Genomic DNA, 17,471 nt, shown 5'->3' on the forward strand with positions numbered 1-17,471 from the left:
TAGCCCCCATTCGCCGCAACTACAGAAAGCCCACGAACAGCAACGAGAACCCAACACAGCCAAAAATAAATAAATTTTTAAAAGAGGATTAAAGAAAAAAAGTTCTTTAATGTAGTTTACCAAAAATCCATGTCTGTTTATTTAATACATGTGCCAATAAAAGTCCTTAGTATTTCCTGACTCAACAATTAGAGACAGACACATTTGTTCCATATAATCCAGGCAGAGTCTGCCTGACACCTGGCTGTGTGGGCAGAGATGTGCCGGCTGTTTATGAATTCAGTTAACACCCATCTCATCTGCTCTTGGTTACTCTAACCCTCTCGAATTCAGATGCAGACGAGCTCTGAAAGAATGCAATTTCTAGTGTTTCTCTGGCCAGCCAGCTTACTCCCATTACTTCTATGCCATATCTCCTTAAAGCATAAAAATGGTCCCTCTGCATAAGCAAAAGAACAAGTGGCTAATTCTCTGACCTGTGGACGGGCAGGTAACTGCTCCTGTACCTTAGATGGAGTGGGGGGCGTTTCCATTTCATCCACTAGACACGATTTCCTTTCATCCACTAATAAAAATAAGTCTAACAGATATCTCATGATCAGTTTCTAATGGGGTCTGCTCCAGTCCACTACAAGAGAGAGGGAACTTTCACTTGCTGCTGTGAACAGGAGAATGAGTTTGGTTAAGCAAGATGGGGGATGTTTTCCGGAGGGGGGGGGTGATATTTTTATCAGGTATGGAAGTGAGCCTATCAAGGCATTAACAAGGATGGAGGGCCTGCTGTGTACCGGAAGATGTGCTAATCCTTTTACGATGGATTATTCCACTGAAAACCCAACCCAAAGTCACTGCTCTAATTTCCATAATATAATTGAGGAAAGTGAGACTCAGAGAGGTGAAGTAACTTGCCCAAGGTCACACAGCTAGTAACTGACAGAGAAGGGTTTGAACAAGGGCCGGCTGATTCTTGGGCTTTTGCTCTTAATCCGAACTCAAACAAAGAATAGAAGGCAGTCCTTAGCCGAGTAGATTTCAGGCACCGAGAACAAAGATGGTCAAGTGCAGGTAGAGGCTGTGACCCATTGGGCAGCCCCATTCCACCTGATACCTGCCCCTTGGCTACAGGAACATCACCCTCACTGGGACTGGGACCTCATTTGGAATAAGGCTGGTGGCTCCCTTGGGCACATGGGGCTGCTTCCAACACCCGTTGTGTGGCCTGGCTGAATGCTAAGGAAGGGAGGGGACCAAGTGGAGACTGGTGTCCATGCCCCGCCTCATCCCTGCCTGTGCCCTTTCTCTGCATCCAGGCAGGTGCCATTACCCACCTCCTCTCTCCATTGTCTTGACCTTTCCCTGGGAAAGAGTTCTAGAAAAGTTCCTCTGATGGGCTAAACGTTTGCCTTAGGGTCAAGGCCTTCTTGTTTTTCACTTCCAGGGTCATTTGTCTGTTCAACAGCCGTGCACACGATGTGGTGCTGGGACTGTCCCTGGGTTTCCTGACCTGCTTCTCCCAGGTCCTCAGGGATGTCTGGCCGGCCTCCTGTTTACCCAGGAATCATGTTGCTCTTCAACCCCTGACTTCCCTGCCTTCCTCCCCAATGTCCATATTCTTCTCAGGGTTCTGTTTTAACTTTCTGCCTGGTTTGCCTCAAACCCCCTCTTTCTCATGGATTCCTGGTTGTTAATCTGATTTGATCATCCCATTGCTCATGATGGGAGTCCTTCTAGAATCCGTAGACTGAGCGGGAGTCTTGTAAACAGGAACTGGCACCCGTGCTGGGGTCAGACATGGGTAGACGGGTTGAAGGAGAGTCGAGCTTAGGAGGGAAAGGCCTTGGTCAGGAAGGAAATGTCAAGAATCAATGCTGAAATCTGAGCCAAAGAAATAGCAAAATCCCCAGCCCGAGAAAAACCTGAGACAAGAGCCAGCTGGGGCTGCTGGGGCTGGTGTGGATGGAAGTGAGAAACCACGTGTGTTGAATCTGGATGCAATGGGGAGAGAGACATCTGCTGAGATTGGGTGGATTTGGAAGGCCTAAGGTGGTATTTAAAACCCGGCTTCTGGCTGGCCTGGCAGATCTCCTGTACGAGCAAGTGTCTCTCATTCCAGACCATTCTGTGGGCACCTGAAGACAGATCTGCCTTGGGTCCCTCTTCCCAAGGCTCTTACAGGACCTGGCTCCCCTTGGTCATCACTGAAAAAGGCAGCTGATTTGCATAACCACGGTCAACCTGATCCACGGAAAATAGTTTAGTTAAATTGTGTTAGAACTTGGATTCTTCTGCCTGGAAGGTCTTTGGGGTTACATGGATGGTTTGGTAGGGAAAACTTTGAATCATTGGGGGCCATGAATCTAAGAGCCCACCAAGCTCCAGAACCCACTGCGAGCCACGGAGTCCCAAAGGCTTGTGTTTGGAACCCTGATTTGTCTTGACATTGTTCCTTCTCTTCCCTGCAGCCTCCTGCTCTCACTTTATGGCTGAATTGAGAGACAGATGCCAGAACTTTGCTTAGTTTATAGGTGTGAAGCTGACTCTGAAGACTTTTGAGCTTTCCTGAAACATTTATACTGATTTTTGGCAGCACGAGGTGTAATGGATGACATGGGCTTTACAGGTCTCCTTCGCCCCTGTGAATCAGCGTGAAACAGTGGACCCCACGATGGGCGGGACCAATGAAACACGGAGTTGCAAATCAGAGAGAACTTGTTCGGATGTGCAGTGAACCCCTCCCGTATTTCTGATCTCAGAGTGTGGCAGGACAGCACATTACATTTTTTTTCACACTATACATTTCATGGAGGGCTTTTATGTAAATTATTTGCTTACTCCATACAGTGGAGAGGGCTGGGAGGTGTCCCAAGTCACATATGAGGGCCTTGAAGCTCAGGGTCACCCCGCTGGCTAGAATGTGACCAGGCTCAGGTTGGACCCTGTTTTTCTGATCTTAGTGTAGGACTCTTTGCTGTGAAGTGTGCTACTTTTCTTACATCAGTGTGTTTTGTTTTTCTAAAACAGCAGAACTTTTTCTCTAAACAGAAGTGGAACGTAGTAGATAAAACCATCAAAGGCCAAACTGATCTAGTTGCAATAGAATAAGAAGCTTGAAGTCCTGTGATTATTTGAGAGCACTCGAATGTCTTTTGTGTGCCAGGTACAGTGCTAAACTAGCAAATTCACTCGCCCCAGGTGCCCACATGATAGGCATGTTCTAATTTTAGAGAGAAGAAGCCAAGGATCTAAGAGGTGGAGAAACTTGTCCGGGTTACTCACCCTGTGTTATGAATTTGGCTTGTGTCTCCTCCAAATCCGTGTGTTGGAATCCTACCCCCAGTACTGTAACTGAACGTGGGGTCCGGCTGCTCGCCACTCAAAAGCCAATAAAGAGGCAAGGTTGGTGGAAAGGAAAGTTTGCTTTATTTGGGGTGCTGGCAACGGGGGGTAGGAGGGGGAGGACGGACTCCTGTCCAAAGGCTGACTCTCCCACCCCCGACAATCAGGGGGCAAGAGCTTTCATAGGTGGAGGGAGGGGGCTGCCTGCAGAAACAGCGCAGTCGGCTCTGACAGTCGTCTTGAAATTGGTCATCAGTGGTCTGACCAGCATCATCTTGATTGTTCTAAGTACAATTCATCTTCCGTTCCGGGGTCAGTTTGTTTCTATTTTCTTGAGGCCAATTCTTGGAACCGTGGCAGCTTATGTCATGGGTACAGTCTGGTCATCGTGTAGTTAACTTCTTCCACCTGGTGGGCGTTTCAGTGTCTATTGAATAAAAGACAGATCACAGGATATGGCTGAGAATGTTATCCATAGCTCATGAAGAGGAGCTAAAGGCCCTTGACCTTGCTTACTAACTAAACTGTTATTGTTTTGTCCTGTTTGACAGCTGTTCTTTCTTTTTTTTTTTTTTGCGGTACGCGGGCCTCTCACTGTTGCGGCCTCTCCCGTCATGGAGCACAGGCTCCGGGTGCGCAGCCCCAGCGGCCATGGCTCACGGGCCCAGCCGCTCCGCGGCATGTGGGATCTTCCCGGACCGGGGCACGAACCCGTGTCCCCTGCACCGGCAGGCGGACTCTCAACCACTGTGCCACCAGGGAAGCCCTGACTGCTTTTCTTTGCTTCTGTATTTTCTCACTTCTCAGCTTAAACTTGTTCTTTGGCTAAGGTTTTTCCACAGACAAAAGGCAGGCTGAGGACATGGGGGACAAGGACCACAGAGTCCTGCTCCCTTTCAGTACCTCACACTGCGACCTTATGCAGAAATAAGGTCATTGTAAGGCAATTAGTCAAGATGAAGTCATTCTAGAGCAGGGTGGGTCCCAATCCAATAGGACTGGTGTCTTTATAAAAAGGGGAAATTTGGACACAGACACGCACACAGGGAAAATAACATGTGAAGATGAAGGCAGAGATCAGGGTGATGCAGCAGAAACCAAGAAATGCCAATAATGACCAGCAAACCCCCAGAAGCCCGGGAAGAGGCCTGGGACAGATTCTCCCTCACATCCCTCAGAAGACGCCAGCCCTGCCCACACCTTGACCTCAGACTTCTCGCCTTCAGAACTGTGAAAGAATACATTTCTGTTGGTTAAGCCCCCCAGTCTGTGGATCTTTGGTGCGTTAGCCTTAGAAGACAAGTACACCTGGCCTGGAATAGAGTCAGGTAGCAAATCCAGGCCGGGCTCCAGTGTCCCTGCTTCAGACTGTGAGGCCAAGGCAGGCTGCTGGGCGGGAAAGACAGAGTCCTAAACAACACGTTAAACAATAGAGTTCTGTGTGTTCTAGAAGAACCACTGGGAATGGGTGAGTTGACCCTCAAGACTTTGTTTTCTGTACCTTCTGTGTTCCTGGCGCAGGTGGTGAGAAGAGGCAGGAAAAACATAGCTGTTGCCAGGTTTGATGATCGATGCCACGAAGGGCAATAGGTATGGGGGAGTGTTTTCCAAGTGAAGCACTCCCCAGACAGGGCCACATGGTTTCTGGGCAAATAGGTAATTGCAAACACAGTTTTGTCCCTGATATTCACGGCTGGACCTTGTTTGCAGTTTGCAAAGGTTGGTCCCTATTAATCTCCATTGCTTCAACGCAGGAACACACTTCTGGCTAATAGCCAGGCTTCACAGAGACCAACAGTCCTAGAATATTGTTGCTTTCTTTGCCAGCTAAATAGCTGGAATCCTGTATTAGTACGAAGGCCTCTAACCAGCAAGGCAAATAAAGTGATGGGTAATAACGTTATTTTGCAAATTGAAATTAAGTTCAGGGCTTCCCTGGTGGCGCAGTGGTTGAGAGTCCACTTGCCGGTGTAGGGGACATGGGTTCATGCCCCAGTCCGGGAAGATCCCATGTGCTGCGGAGCAGCTGGGCCCGTGAGCCATGGCTGCTGAGCCTGCGTGTCCGGAGCCTGTGCTCCGCAACGGGAGAGGCCACAACAGTGAGAGGCCCGCGTACTGCAAAAAAAAAAAAAAGAAATTAAGTTCAACTGATTGGCGGCATGGAGGAAGGTCTCACCAAATACGGAGAGCGTGTGTGGGTACAGATCCTTGCTCCAAGCGCAGATCATCTTTAATCATTCAGAGGAAGATGCCCTAAGACAGTCAAAAGATGAAGAGAAGAGTCTAAGAGCCAGGTTACTATGTTAGAATAGAAGGAAGAATTTCCTGATGAGTTCTACCCCATTCTCTGTCAAAGGCAGGACGCACAATTTAAGATGCATTTAAGGGACTTCCCTGGTGGTCCAGTGGTAAAGAATCCTTCTTCCAATGCAGGGGGCGTGGGTTTGATCCCTGGTCCAGGAACTAAGATCCCACATACTACGGAGCAACTAAGCCTGTACACCACAACTACTGAGGTCAACTAGAGAGCCTGCGTGCCGCAAACTACAAAGCCCACGTGCCCTGGGGCCCACGCACCACAACTAGAGAGAGAAAACCCGCACGCCACAACTAGAGAGAAGACCGCGCACCACAATGAAGAGCCTGTGCCGCAACTAAGACCAGATGCAGCCAAATAAATAAATATTTTTTTAAAAAGATGCAATTAAGAGTGTCGTATTTAGGGCTTCCCTGGTGGCGCAGTGGTTGAGAGTCCGCCTGCCGATGCAGGGGACGCGGGTTCGTGCCCCGGTCCAGGAGGATCCCACGTGCCGCGGAGCAGCTGGCTGTGAGCCATGGCCACTGAGCCTGCGCGTCTGGAGTCTGTGCTCCGCAACGGGAGAGGCCACAACAGTGAGAAGCCCACATACCATTAAAAAAAAAAAAAAAAAAGAGTGTCGTATTTGAAATCTCATTTCATCTAGTATGACAAGCCCACCAGTGAAAGGGCCTAATTTCATTGTCATTTTAGGGCATTGTCTTACAAGCTTCCAAAGATCATCTGACTCTCGAGATAGGGGAATGCAACTTTGTTCCCATTACTATTTCCTGTTGACTAGGGCCCAGAACCTTACCTAGAAAGTTAGATGTTAGCTTGTATAAAATAATTGCTGATGAGATGCGAATGATTTTTGTTGGTAAAGGAGATAAATCCAAAAGTTGACTTTTTTTTTGCCCTATAGGATATTAAGCCACTTAAAAAATATAATTCAGAAACCATAATCCAACATTCTATCTATTCTATTATCATCTATCTATGTATCCCTTTATCTACACGAATTTCTTGTATCTTCCCTTAAACTGGCTTTGTCAGTCGCATGGTTTTCTCATTAGTGAGTTACATAAAACTTTAACATGTGCTCACTATGTATTTTATGAGACTGTATTTCAACATTTTGGGAAGTATACTTGGATATTCCTGTCTTCAGTGCATGCATCCCATTAAAATCCAAGCTGTATCAGGGATCAAAAAATACCAGCAACAATATTGCTGGTCCTCTGAGTTCAAGCTTTATCATCATTTCTGCTCTCTAAGGGATTCCGTTACTTTCCCGACAGTTCAACTGTGCATTAAATTAAAAAAAAAAAAAAAGTTCAGTGTGCTGTGTTGAAAGAGATCTCTCTGAATATCTAGTCTGCCATATTTGATCAAAGTGGAAGTCCTTCCCATTGACTTTTTAAGCAGTTAGATGTTCATTATGTTTTGCTAACCAGGACCTTCCTGGACAAGGAAAATGCCTCTGTGGGTTTCTCATCATCCACACTTCTAGTTTAACTCTGGGCCCTAGAGGATGGGAGGAAGGCAGAGGTAGGAAGGAAAAGAGGGGGGGTCATTCTGAGCCTGGGTTTGGGCCGCCACAGGACAGCATGGAGGCTCTGGATTCTAAGGCACAGGAGTGAGGGTAGAGACAAAGGAAGGAGGGAAGAGCTGTAGGAGGCGAGGCGCTTCACACCCCTACCCAAGGTCTCCCCTAGAGTGAAACTTGGAACTTCAGCGTGCCTGGATCTGTTCAAGGGTAAAAAGCAACATCAGCAACAGAAATGCTGCCTCCCGAACCATGGGGCTGGCAGTGGATTCCTGTGCTGTCTCCCAGCTGGAGGACCCCCTCCACTGCGTGCTTTCTCCACCAAGGCTGGGTTTGCACTGCGTTCACTCTCAGAGTCCTGCTGGCTCCTTGGGATTTGGGGACTGCCTGTGACAAGCAGATGAGAGAAGGTAACAGCTCTAGGACTGAGCCTGCGGTCCTGATTGTACCACCATGAAGCTCTGAGCCTTGAATTTGCCTCTTGCAAACTCTAGCAAAGAGAGGATAAGGAATTTAAAATAAAGGTAAAATCATAAAACACTTCCAGGGCTTCCCTGGTGGCGCAGTGGTTGAGAGTCCGCCTGCCGATGCAGGGGACATGGGTTCGTGCCCCGGTCCGGGAAGATCCCACATGCTGCAGAGCAGCTGGGCCTGTGAGCCATGGCCGCTGAGCCTGCGCGTCCTGCGCCTCTGGAGCCTGTGCTCTGCAACGGGAGAGGCCACAACAGTGAGAGGCCCGTGTACCGCAAAAACAAACAAACAAACAAAAACCCTTCCAGGTTGTGAAATTCAATGTTTTTGAGCACCTACCAGATGGGAAGAACTACTTGGGGAGTAAAGGATTCTTAAGGAAAAATTGAAGATTTTCCAATTCAGTCCTGATTTCAAAGATTCTGCCCCAATATCAGACTAGCTGTCAGAATTTTGTCTCCATGTTTGCACTGGAAACTATGTAATTGTACCCAGAAGATGTCGGTTCTTTCTGGTCTGGAATCTGCTATATACGGTTAAATAAGCACGGACAGGTCACCCTCGCTCTCAGTCTCTGCCTCCCCTTCTGTGAATGCAGAAATCCCTGCAGAGTGGGTGTCTGTTCGCTGGTTCTGCCGGGAAGCCCCTCCATTTGGGGAACAGCCCCTGTCCCCCCCCAATCATGGAGTTCTGGAGGGGGCTCTAGTCATGATTTCTGCTACCCCTGGCCTCAGGAGTGGCATATATCCCAAACCAGTTAGAATCCTCCATAATTTATCTTCTGGAATTAAATAATTCATTTCCCTTCTATCGGGGAAGCAGGGCAGGTGGAGAAAGACAAGCTGAGAGAATGAAGCTGACATGTTTGGAAGATAGAGAGGGAGCCAGGCTGAGAGGCAAAGGGAAGGGGGAAGGGAGAGGGAGGGAGAAAGAGAGGAGGAGTGAGAAGGACGGGGACGGGGAGGGGGAGGGAGGGAGCCTGGGTCTTGAGGCCCAATTGCCCAGCTCTTCCCCCAGACAAGCTATAAAACCAATAAACGCCCCTCTGTGAATAATCAGCTTTGAGCCAGATTTCTGTCACTTGCCACCCAGACAATTCTGATGACTCCTGACCACAAGGATTATTTCTAGACTCCACAGGATTATGTAAATTTAAGCTAAAAGTACTATGTAAATATATGACAAAATCATCACTGTTAAGCAGCTTCTGCATTCAGGGACAAGGAAGATATAGGGACTCTTACTTGGAATATATAGTTCTCGTGTATGAAAACATACTCATAAACACACAAATCCAGAAAAGGACTAAAACACCTCTGGCGGGGCCGGGGGTGGGGTGGGGGCTGACGGGGGCGGGGCACGTTTGCTGGTGAAGGATGTCTCATGAAGATCCTTGAACTTGTCAGGACCGTGTTCCTCATGGTGTGTGAAGCCCTTGATGGAGGCCGAGTTCTGCCATAAACGCAGTATGCGCATTGCTGAGAGGTTCCTTTTGACAAATTTGAACCCATTATTATTTATAACAAAGTTTACTAAAGAAGAGAATTTGCTTCAAAGAAAAGCCCTAAGAAATGAACTAAACCTCATGGAAAGAGCATTATTTTCTGTCACGTGTGTAAGGGGAGGGAGTGGTGGCTTAAGTATCATTGAAAGTGTAGTGAAGCAGAGAAGGAAAGGCAGTGTTATCACAGAGAACTGAGTATAAATGGCAGATAAAAGTGTGCGGCCGACTTTCCCTCCGGGGGAGGGGTGGGGAATGAGCAGCATGGGGTCCAGGAAAGTGTGGATGCTGGGGAGACTGAGCCTGCAGGGTGGTGGACCCAGCTCAGTGTGGGATTAGGAGGGAGCCTCAGCTTTGTGGGGCTCACTGTGTCTCCTCCCTGCTGCGGGGAACTGGGGGACAATCTGCCAGGTGGCTGTGACCCTCTCCAGGGCTCCCTGGGACCTCATTCAATTTTAACAAACGCACAGCCCTGATGTGCTGGCACTTCTGGCAAAAACATGTTTTGGCAAATGCAAAATTGCTAATGAAATTAAGTAACATTCCGGCTAGCATCTGTTCTGTGACCCATTTACCAGCTTTTGAGTAAATCGGCCCTTGAGCATATCCTCAGGCAGCAGCCTGCTGTGCTTCTCATCCTGGGCTGCTGAGAGCCCCTGGCAGAGAAAGGGTCGGCGGGAGGTAAGAAAGGAAGAATGTCTCTATTAAAGCCAGCACCACTTTTCCATTCTCCCTCTTTACATCCGAGCCCACTTGTACAATTGTAAGAGTGTTCTCTATTGATTAAGCCTTTATTGGTAGCCAGTGACAGAAACCTAGTATTATCCAGTTGAAACCAAAACAAACAAACAAAAAACCAAAAGGGGACTTCATTATAAAGATACCAGGGGTGACGCAGTGGTTAAGAATCCGCCTGCCAATGCAGGGGACATGGGTTCCAGCCCTGGTCCGGGAAGATCCCACATGCCGCAGAGCAACTACGCCCGTGTGCCACAACTACTGAGCCTGTGCTCCAGAGCCCACGAGCCACAACTACTGAAGCCCGGGCTCCTAGAGCCCGTACTCTGCAGCAAGAGAGGCCACCGCAATGAGAAGCCCGCGCACGGCAAGGAAGAGTAGCCCCCCACGGCCCCACCCCCGCTCACCACAACTAGAGAAAGTTCGCACGCAGCAACGAAGACCCAGTGCAGCCAAAAATAAATAAATAAATAAATTTATTTAAAAATATATAAATAGGGGGCTTTCCTGGTGGCGCAGTGGTTGAGAGTCTGCCTGCCGATGCAGGGGACACGGGTTCGTGCCCCGGTCCGGGAAGATCCCACATGCCGTGGAGCAACTAGGCCCGTGAGCCACGGCCGCTGAGCCTGCGCGTCCGGAGCCTGTGCTCCGCAACAAGAGAGGCCGCGAGAGTGAGAGGCCCGCGCACCGCGATGAAGAGTGGCCCCCCACTTGCCGCAACTAGAGAAAGCCCTCGCACAGAAACGAAGACCCAACACAGCCAAAAACAAACAAACAAACAAATAAATAAATAAAATTTAAGGGCTGGATGAGACAGACTACATTTCCAAAGATGCTAGAACAGGTGTAAGACAGATCAAGAGGGAGAAGCAGATGCAAACAACGGCTCCTGAAACTCAGGGTATCTTATCTTAGTTGCCATCTGGGAAGCAATGAAGGGGGTAGGAGAGAATGTTTCAAAAATCTCAAAGTGACCTAGTTTTAAAACTCAAAGGGACTACATTAAGTTTCTGCAAACCAGGAAGAAAGGGGCTTTAATATAATTTTTCTAAGTTATAGGAGTATAGATTTTTATTCCCCGGCAGCCATGATTGTGAGACTTAACACTTGCCATAGAACATCGGAGGTCACAACTTTGTTTCTATAGATGAGGAAACTGTGTTCCAAGGAGAAAGATGGGTGATTCATGGTGACACTGCTATGTGTGGGCACAGCCAGGAGGACAGCCCAGAACTCCTGAGTCTTATTCCAGGGTACGCAGCATCACAGAGGGCTGCTTCCTGTGTCTATCAAACTCTTGCAGATCGTATCAGCCTCACAGATGGAGCAAATGTAAGAAAACATCTCTCTAGCTTTTTTAAAAAATAGAGCATACAGTTAAGCTTAGAAGCCAAATTTCACTGTCTCATGATGGTCAAGTAACAGGGGACATAAATCAAAATGAACATTTTTGGTTAATGAATGTCATCTTCCTCCCTCCCTCCCTCTTTCTCTCCCTCTTGCGCTCTCTCTCTCCCTCCCCCTCCCCACCCTCTCTCCTTCCTATTCCTGACACATTTCTTAGCATAAAATTCCTCAAGGCTGGTTGTAACCACCTTAAATCACAGGGAGGCGTTCAGAAGAGTCAGCTGGGCTACAAGAGGGTGGCAGTTTGAGAAGTGGCTTATTTTGACAGGAGCGCTTAGGTATCCGAGGGGGAGAGAGATTGAGGAGGAGGGAGAGGCAGCCCAAATGTCCACCTTCTGATGATGACATCCCTGGGTAACAGTGCAGTCCTTCAGAGCCATATCCTTCCACAGATGCAGAAGACAGTGACGGCAGAGTGCAGCTCAGAAAGCTGGTGTCTGGTACCATGAACCAGGTGCAGCTGACTCAGATCTGAGATGATGAGACTCATTCCTACCCAGCCAGGCTCCAGTGTTCCTGCCGGGGCTGACCAGATTCCAAGTCATCTGTCAGATGTCTTCCTGTTTGTCATCCATTTGAGTCCCATTTCTCTCCGTGAAGCACAAGTAGAGCCAAGATTCCTCAGTGTTCGTGATGCGGGGCTGACATTGGTTTCCAACACCATTGGTCTGTAGGTGGCAACTTGAACTTACGAACTGAAAGGTAAAACTCCCACCTGGAACTGTGTCTGCTCATGCAGTCCTGGGGGGTTTCAAAGGGCAAAAAAGAGAAGAGGACAGGCTGTGCCACCCAGAGTACCTGTTTGGATTTGTCAGACCTAGAGAATTTAGGAGCTGTTCAATAATGTTTCAATAGAGGCTTGATGGTTGTCCAGACTTTCAGAGGGGATGCCCCCTGTGGGTTGAAATTTGACCCAGATGGATTCTGAATCCCTTTGAAGTATTAGAGGTTGTGATTCTAAATGGAGCAGTTGGTCAATAGCTGGGTGATTCAGGCTCCAAAATCACCCATGGCTGAAGCACACAGAGTATTTTGTTTGAAACGTAGGACTGTTGTGTGATTGTAGAGTGTCACACCAAGAACTGCCTCAGGGCTCCACTTTACTTTGGGTTGACAAGATTTCAATATCTGACCATTATGTTAAATATAATTCCTTAAAGCCTAGTACAACAATTTAAGTATTTTGCCCCCTCCAAGGTTAGCTAATAGTGTGACACTGAAAAGTCCTCTCTCTCTCTGAGCCTTCTGCTCACCATCGAAAAGGCAAAAAGCTTTTAAGCATGTGATTTCTATGGTCTCTTCCAAACTTGACAGCCCATGACTGTCTAAAATCTCTATTGTATGGAATTAGAAATTAGCCTTTCTGGAACGAATTCAAAATTTTAAATGTTCATACTTTTTGGCTCAGTAATTCAGTTTCTAGGCATTTTATCTTATAGAACTAGCAAGACACACACATACACACACATATACATGTACACTCACTGCAGCATAAATTAGAAACAAATTAACAAGAGAGAAGAGACTGGGGTTGGAAGACTACACATCAAGCTCAGGGCAGGAAACTTCTCCCACCTTGTTCGTTTCCATTCCCACTTGAGAATCTATTGCTGCTGCAGCTACCTATCCTTGTAGTTTTGGTGGGTCATAAAATACCTAGTACATGATGGAAAATTCAGGCTGCATGGTCGACTGATGTACCACAGTTGGGCTTTAAGGATCTTCGGAGGACCAATGCAGAAGTTGTTTCTCAAGAGAGTAGCTATCTATGGGAGTTCCCTGACTGTCCAGTGGTTAGGACTTGGCGCTTTCACTGACGTGGCTGGGCTTCAGTCCCTGGTTGGGGAACACACAAGCTGAGGGGCATTGCCAAAAAAAGAAGAAGGAGAAGGAGAAGGAGGAGGAGGAGGAAGGGGGAGGGGGAGGGGGAGGAGGAGGAGAAGAAGAATAGGTGTCTACAGAGGAGGGCATACATTAACTCCAAAATCCTAAAAGTCTGCTCTGTGATGCTCTTTTGGTGCTTGATGGAGTTTTCGAAGAGCATTCTTATCTGCCACCAACACTTTGATGTTGTGTTATAACACTTTATGATTGTATCTATTGGCTCATACAATCTACGTGGTAGAGCAGCTTACACTGGAGCTGAATTTGCTGCAGAATCTTCTCTTGTCATGGTTCCCTCTTAAAACTGGCAGCCTTATGGCCACTTTGTAGGTGGGTCAATATAACACACTCAAAGTGGTCTGCATTGACTCCAAATTCTAAAAATACCCCCCAGTGTTGTTCTCTTTATTCATAGTAGTTGTTTAGAGGTGCAGCGACTGGTCTTTCACCTTGAAAGGGATATCTCAACACAATCCAGACTATTGAACTTCCAGAAACTTCACTAAGATGGCAAAAGTGATTTTTTTTTCTCACTCCCTCTAGTTTGCATGTTTCTGAGGCAACATGCAAGGCACCAAAAGTACTTACTACTTCCTCGGAGTTCCCTGGCGGTCCTGTGGTTAGGATTCTGGGCTTTCGCTACCATGGCCCGGGGCCTGGGTTCAATCCCTGGTCGGGGAGCTGAGATCCCACAGCCTGCATGGTTCAGCCAAAAAAAAAAAAGGTACTTACTACTACATGTTCATCAGCTCCAGCCAGTATAATTTTTATCAATGTAATGGAACAATGTGATGTTTTTCAGAGTGTCATGGTGTGTCAAGAGTGTCAAGATCTCTGGAAACAACATTATGGCAGAGAGCAGGAAAGTTGACATAATTCCAAGGCAAGACTATGAAGGTATACTGATGGCCTTGCCAGGTAAAAGCAAATTGCATATGGTGGTCCTTACAAATTGGATGGAAAAAAAGACTTATTTAGGACAGTAGCTGCATACCAAGTGCCAGGGGCTGTGTTGATTTGCTCATGGAAAAAGTCTGGGATAGCGGCTACAATTGGAGTCACCACCTGATTAAGTTTACTGTAGTCCATAGCCGTTCTCCAAGATCCATGCAACTTCTTTTTTTTTTTTTAAATTTTTTTCTTGTTCTGCATATGCAACTTCTGCACAGGCTGAACATGTGAGTTAATGGAGATGCGATGGATATCACCATCCCTGCATCTTCTAATCCTTTAATGGTGGCCTGGATCACTGTAACTCCCCCAGGGATGGGATTTTGCTTCTGGTTTAGTATCTTGGTAGGGAAGGGGCTCCTTCTCCTTAGCTGGATCCTCAAAATGTTCCTTGTCCCTCCAGCATGAAGGGAAGTATGATGGAGGGGAAGTTGGAATGCAACTTTTTGGCTTTTACTTAGCTCTTCCTACAATAATGGCCCTTACTGGATCAGAGAGACAATGTGGGGATTCTGAGAGTGGGCAAGTATATCTATTCCAAATACACATCCAGGAACTGAGGAAATGGACCACAGGTGAGTCCATACACCAACAAGTTCCACTGTGAGTCAAATTTGAGCTAAGGCTTAGTCTATCACCTGATCACTATAAGCTCCTACTTTGACTTGTGGGCACAGTCATATTTAAGGTCTCTAGGAATACAAAGTCAATTCAGAGACAATGTAGAGTCATCTCCCAAAGACCTGGGTACTTCCTCTTCCTCAGTGTGCAGTCACTCCTGTAAATAGCCATAGGTCCTAGGCAAAGAGTTAAGATATATGCCACCTGATCGTGGAGAAGTTCTCTGAGGTGTGACAGACTGGGGCTGGGAAGGAGGAAGCTGGTACTGATGAGACTCCCTGGGAAGTTACACCCTGGAGTGCTACTTACACTTGCTAGGGAACCATCCTTTGTGGTGCTGAGGAGACTTGTTGGAGGCTGAGCATCACTGGGTGTCTCCCATGCCACTGGAACAAATGTATAATGATGTGTGTCCACCAGTACAGCATCAGACAAAGTAGTTTCACTACCCTCTGTGCTCTGCCTATTTATTGTCCCCACTAACCCCTGGCAACCATTGATCTTTTTCCTGTCTCCATAGTTTTGACTTTTCCAGAATGTCATATAGTGGGAATCATATCATATGTAGCCTTTTCAAATTGGCTTCTTTCACTTAGTAGAATGCATTTAAGTTTCCTTCATATCTTTTCATGTCTTGATAGCTCATCTCTTCTTAGCATTGAATAATATTCTACTGTCTGGATGTATCACAGTTTGTTTATCCATTTGACCACTGAAAGATATCTTGGTTGCTTCTCAGTTTTGACAATTATGAGTAAAGCTGCTATAAACATTCATGGGCAGGTTTTGAGTGGACATAGGTTTTCAACTCTTTTGGGTATATACCAAGGAGCATGATGGCTGGATCTTATAGTTAAGACTATGTAAGAAATTAACAAACTGTCTTCCAAAGTGACTGTAACCAAAGTAGTTTTTAGTTTATGGATGAGGGAAAGGGTTCATGGAAGTTAATCAACTAGTCCAAGATTGAAAGGTACTTGGGGATTTCCACTCAATGTCGTTGTGCATTGATCCTTACCCAGTGCTCAACATATGCAGGAGCATGGAGGCAAAGTCTGAAGGATGTGCCCTAAGGATACTGGATGGGTAAAACCTGGGCGCCACGTTTGTTGGTCACAGCGATGTGAATTCTCACCCTTCTCCTGCAAACCTGCTCTGCCCATAGCTTTCCTTGCCTCATTTGAGGGCAACTCTATCCTTCCAGTTCCTCGGGCTAAAAACCTTGGAGTCAGCCTTAACTTCCTTTCTTCTCTCATACTCTGTATCTATTCTTTCAAAAAATCTTGAGGACTCTACCTTCAAAATATATCCAGAATCTGAACACATGTAAATACTTTCATTTCTACCATCTTGGTCCCAGCAACTGTTAGTGCTGGTTTTAATGATCACCCTACCTTCCTGATTGACTGATGACAATTTTATATTATACATCTGATGTTTGGAAAATTTTTATGTGGATTAGCTTCTGGCTCCATACTTTTCAAGCCTTGTTTCTTTTCTATTATCCACATACTTCCAAGGCCAGGTGCTGTAGGAGACCCTCATATCAGGATACCACCTCTAGTGCAACTTCCTGCCACGATGTCAGGTGAATTGGTACAGCGGGTGGTAGTATTCCTAGAAGCCATTCCTACACAAGGATGGCAGGAAATAGCCATGAACCACAGAAATATATCTACTAAACCCAAACTAAATGTATCTCCAACTCAACTTCTCCTTAGCTGGATCCTCAAAATGTTCCTTGTCCCTCCAGCATGAAGGGAAGTGTGATGGAGGGGAAGTTGGAATGCAAAGAAATGGGAATCAACCAATAGCAATTCAAATATCTTGTTTTTTTAATATTTAAAAAAATATTTATTTATTTATTTGGCTGTACCGGGTCTTAGTTGTGGCACATGGGATCTTCGTTGCCGTGTGCAGGACCTTTAGTTGCAGCATGCGGGACCTAGTTCCCAGACCAGGGATCGAACCCGGGCCCCCTGCACTGGGAGCGTGGAGTCTTAACCACTGGACCACCAGGGAAGTCCCAAATATCTTGCTTTTCAAACTCTTACAAAACCATATGACCATTTTTCTTCAAGGCTTCAGAAGGGGCCTCTGCAAGTGAAGTGTCCCGAAGTGTACGTTTCAGGAGCTTCCTGGTAAGTCAACTTGTGGGTTATTTTAAATTTCCATCTGCTCCCTTCCCGCAGAGCTTCTCCTCTCTCTTATCTGCTTTTCCTACTTCCATAGCACCACCGCTCCTTAGGTACTGTATAATTTACTTATTTATTATGTTTCCCGCTGCTAGATGTTCATTGTTTCTTGTGTCTAGAATAGGGCCAGGTGCATAGTAAATGCTGCAAAGATTTGTGAATAAATGAATGAAACAAATAATGCATAAATGAGTGAGTGAATAAACTAAATATAATCTAGGCTCAGGATTACCGTATTCCAGTATTTGGAAATTTAAAAATTTGAGTTCTGTTCCAGACTCTGCCACTTCACCTTGACCATGTCATTTAACATTTCTAGGCTTCTGTTTCCTCGTGCATAAAATTAATTGGCTATTTTTTCACTCAATTAACATCCGTTGCGACGCAGCTATGATCAGAGGATACATCATTGTATTCTCTTGTTTCCTTGCTTTCAAATCCTATTACTCTTTTTTTTTTTTTTTTTAAACCCACATTTGTTTATTTATTTTTTGGCTGTGTTGGGTCTTCGTTTCTGTGTGA

The sequence above is a fragment of the Hyperoodon ampullatus genome (assembly GCF_949752795.1).
Source record: "Hyperoodon ampullatus genome assembly, chromosome: 13".
Classification (NCBI taxonomy): domain Eukaryota; kingdom Metazoa; phylum Chordata; class Mammalia; order Artiodactyla; family Ziphiidae; genus Hyperoodon; species Hyperoodon ampullatus.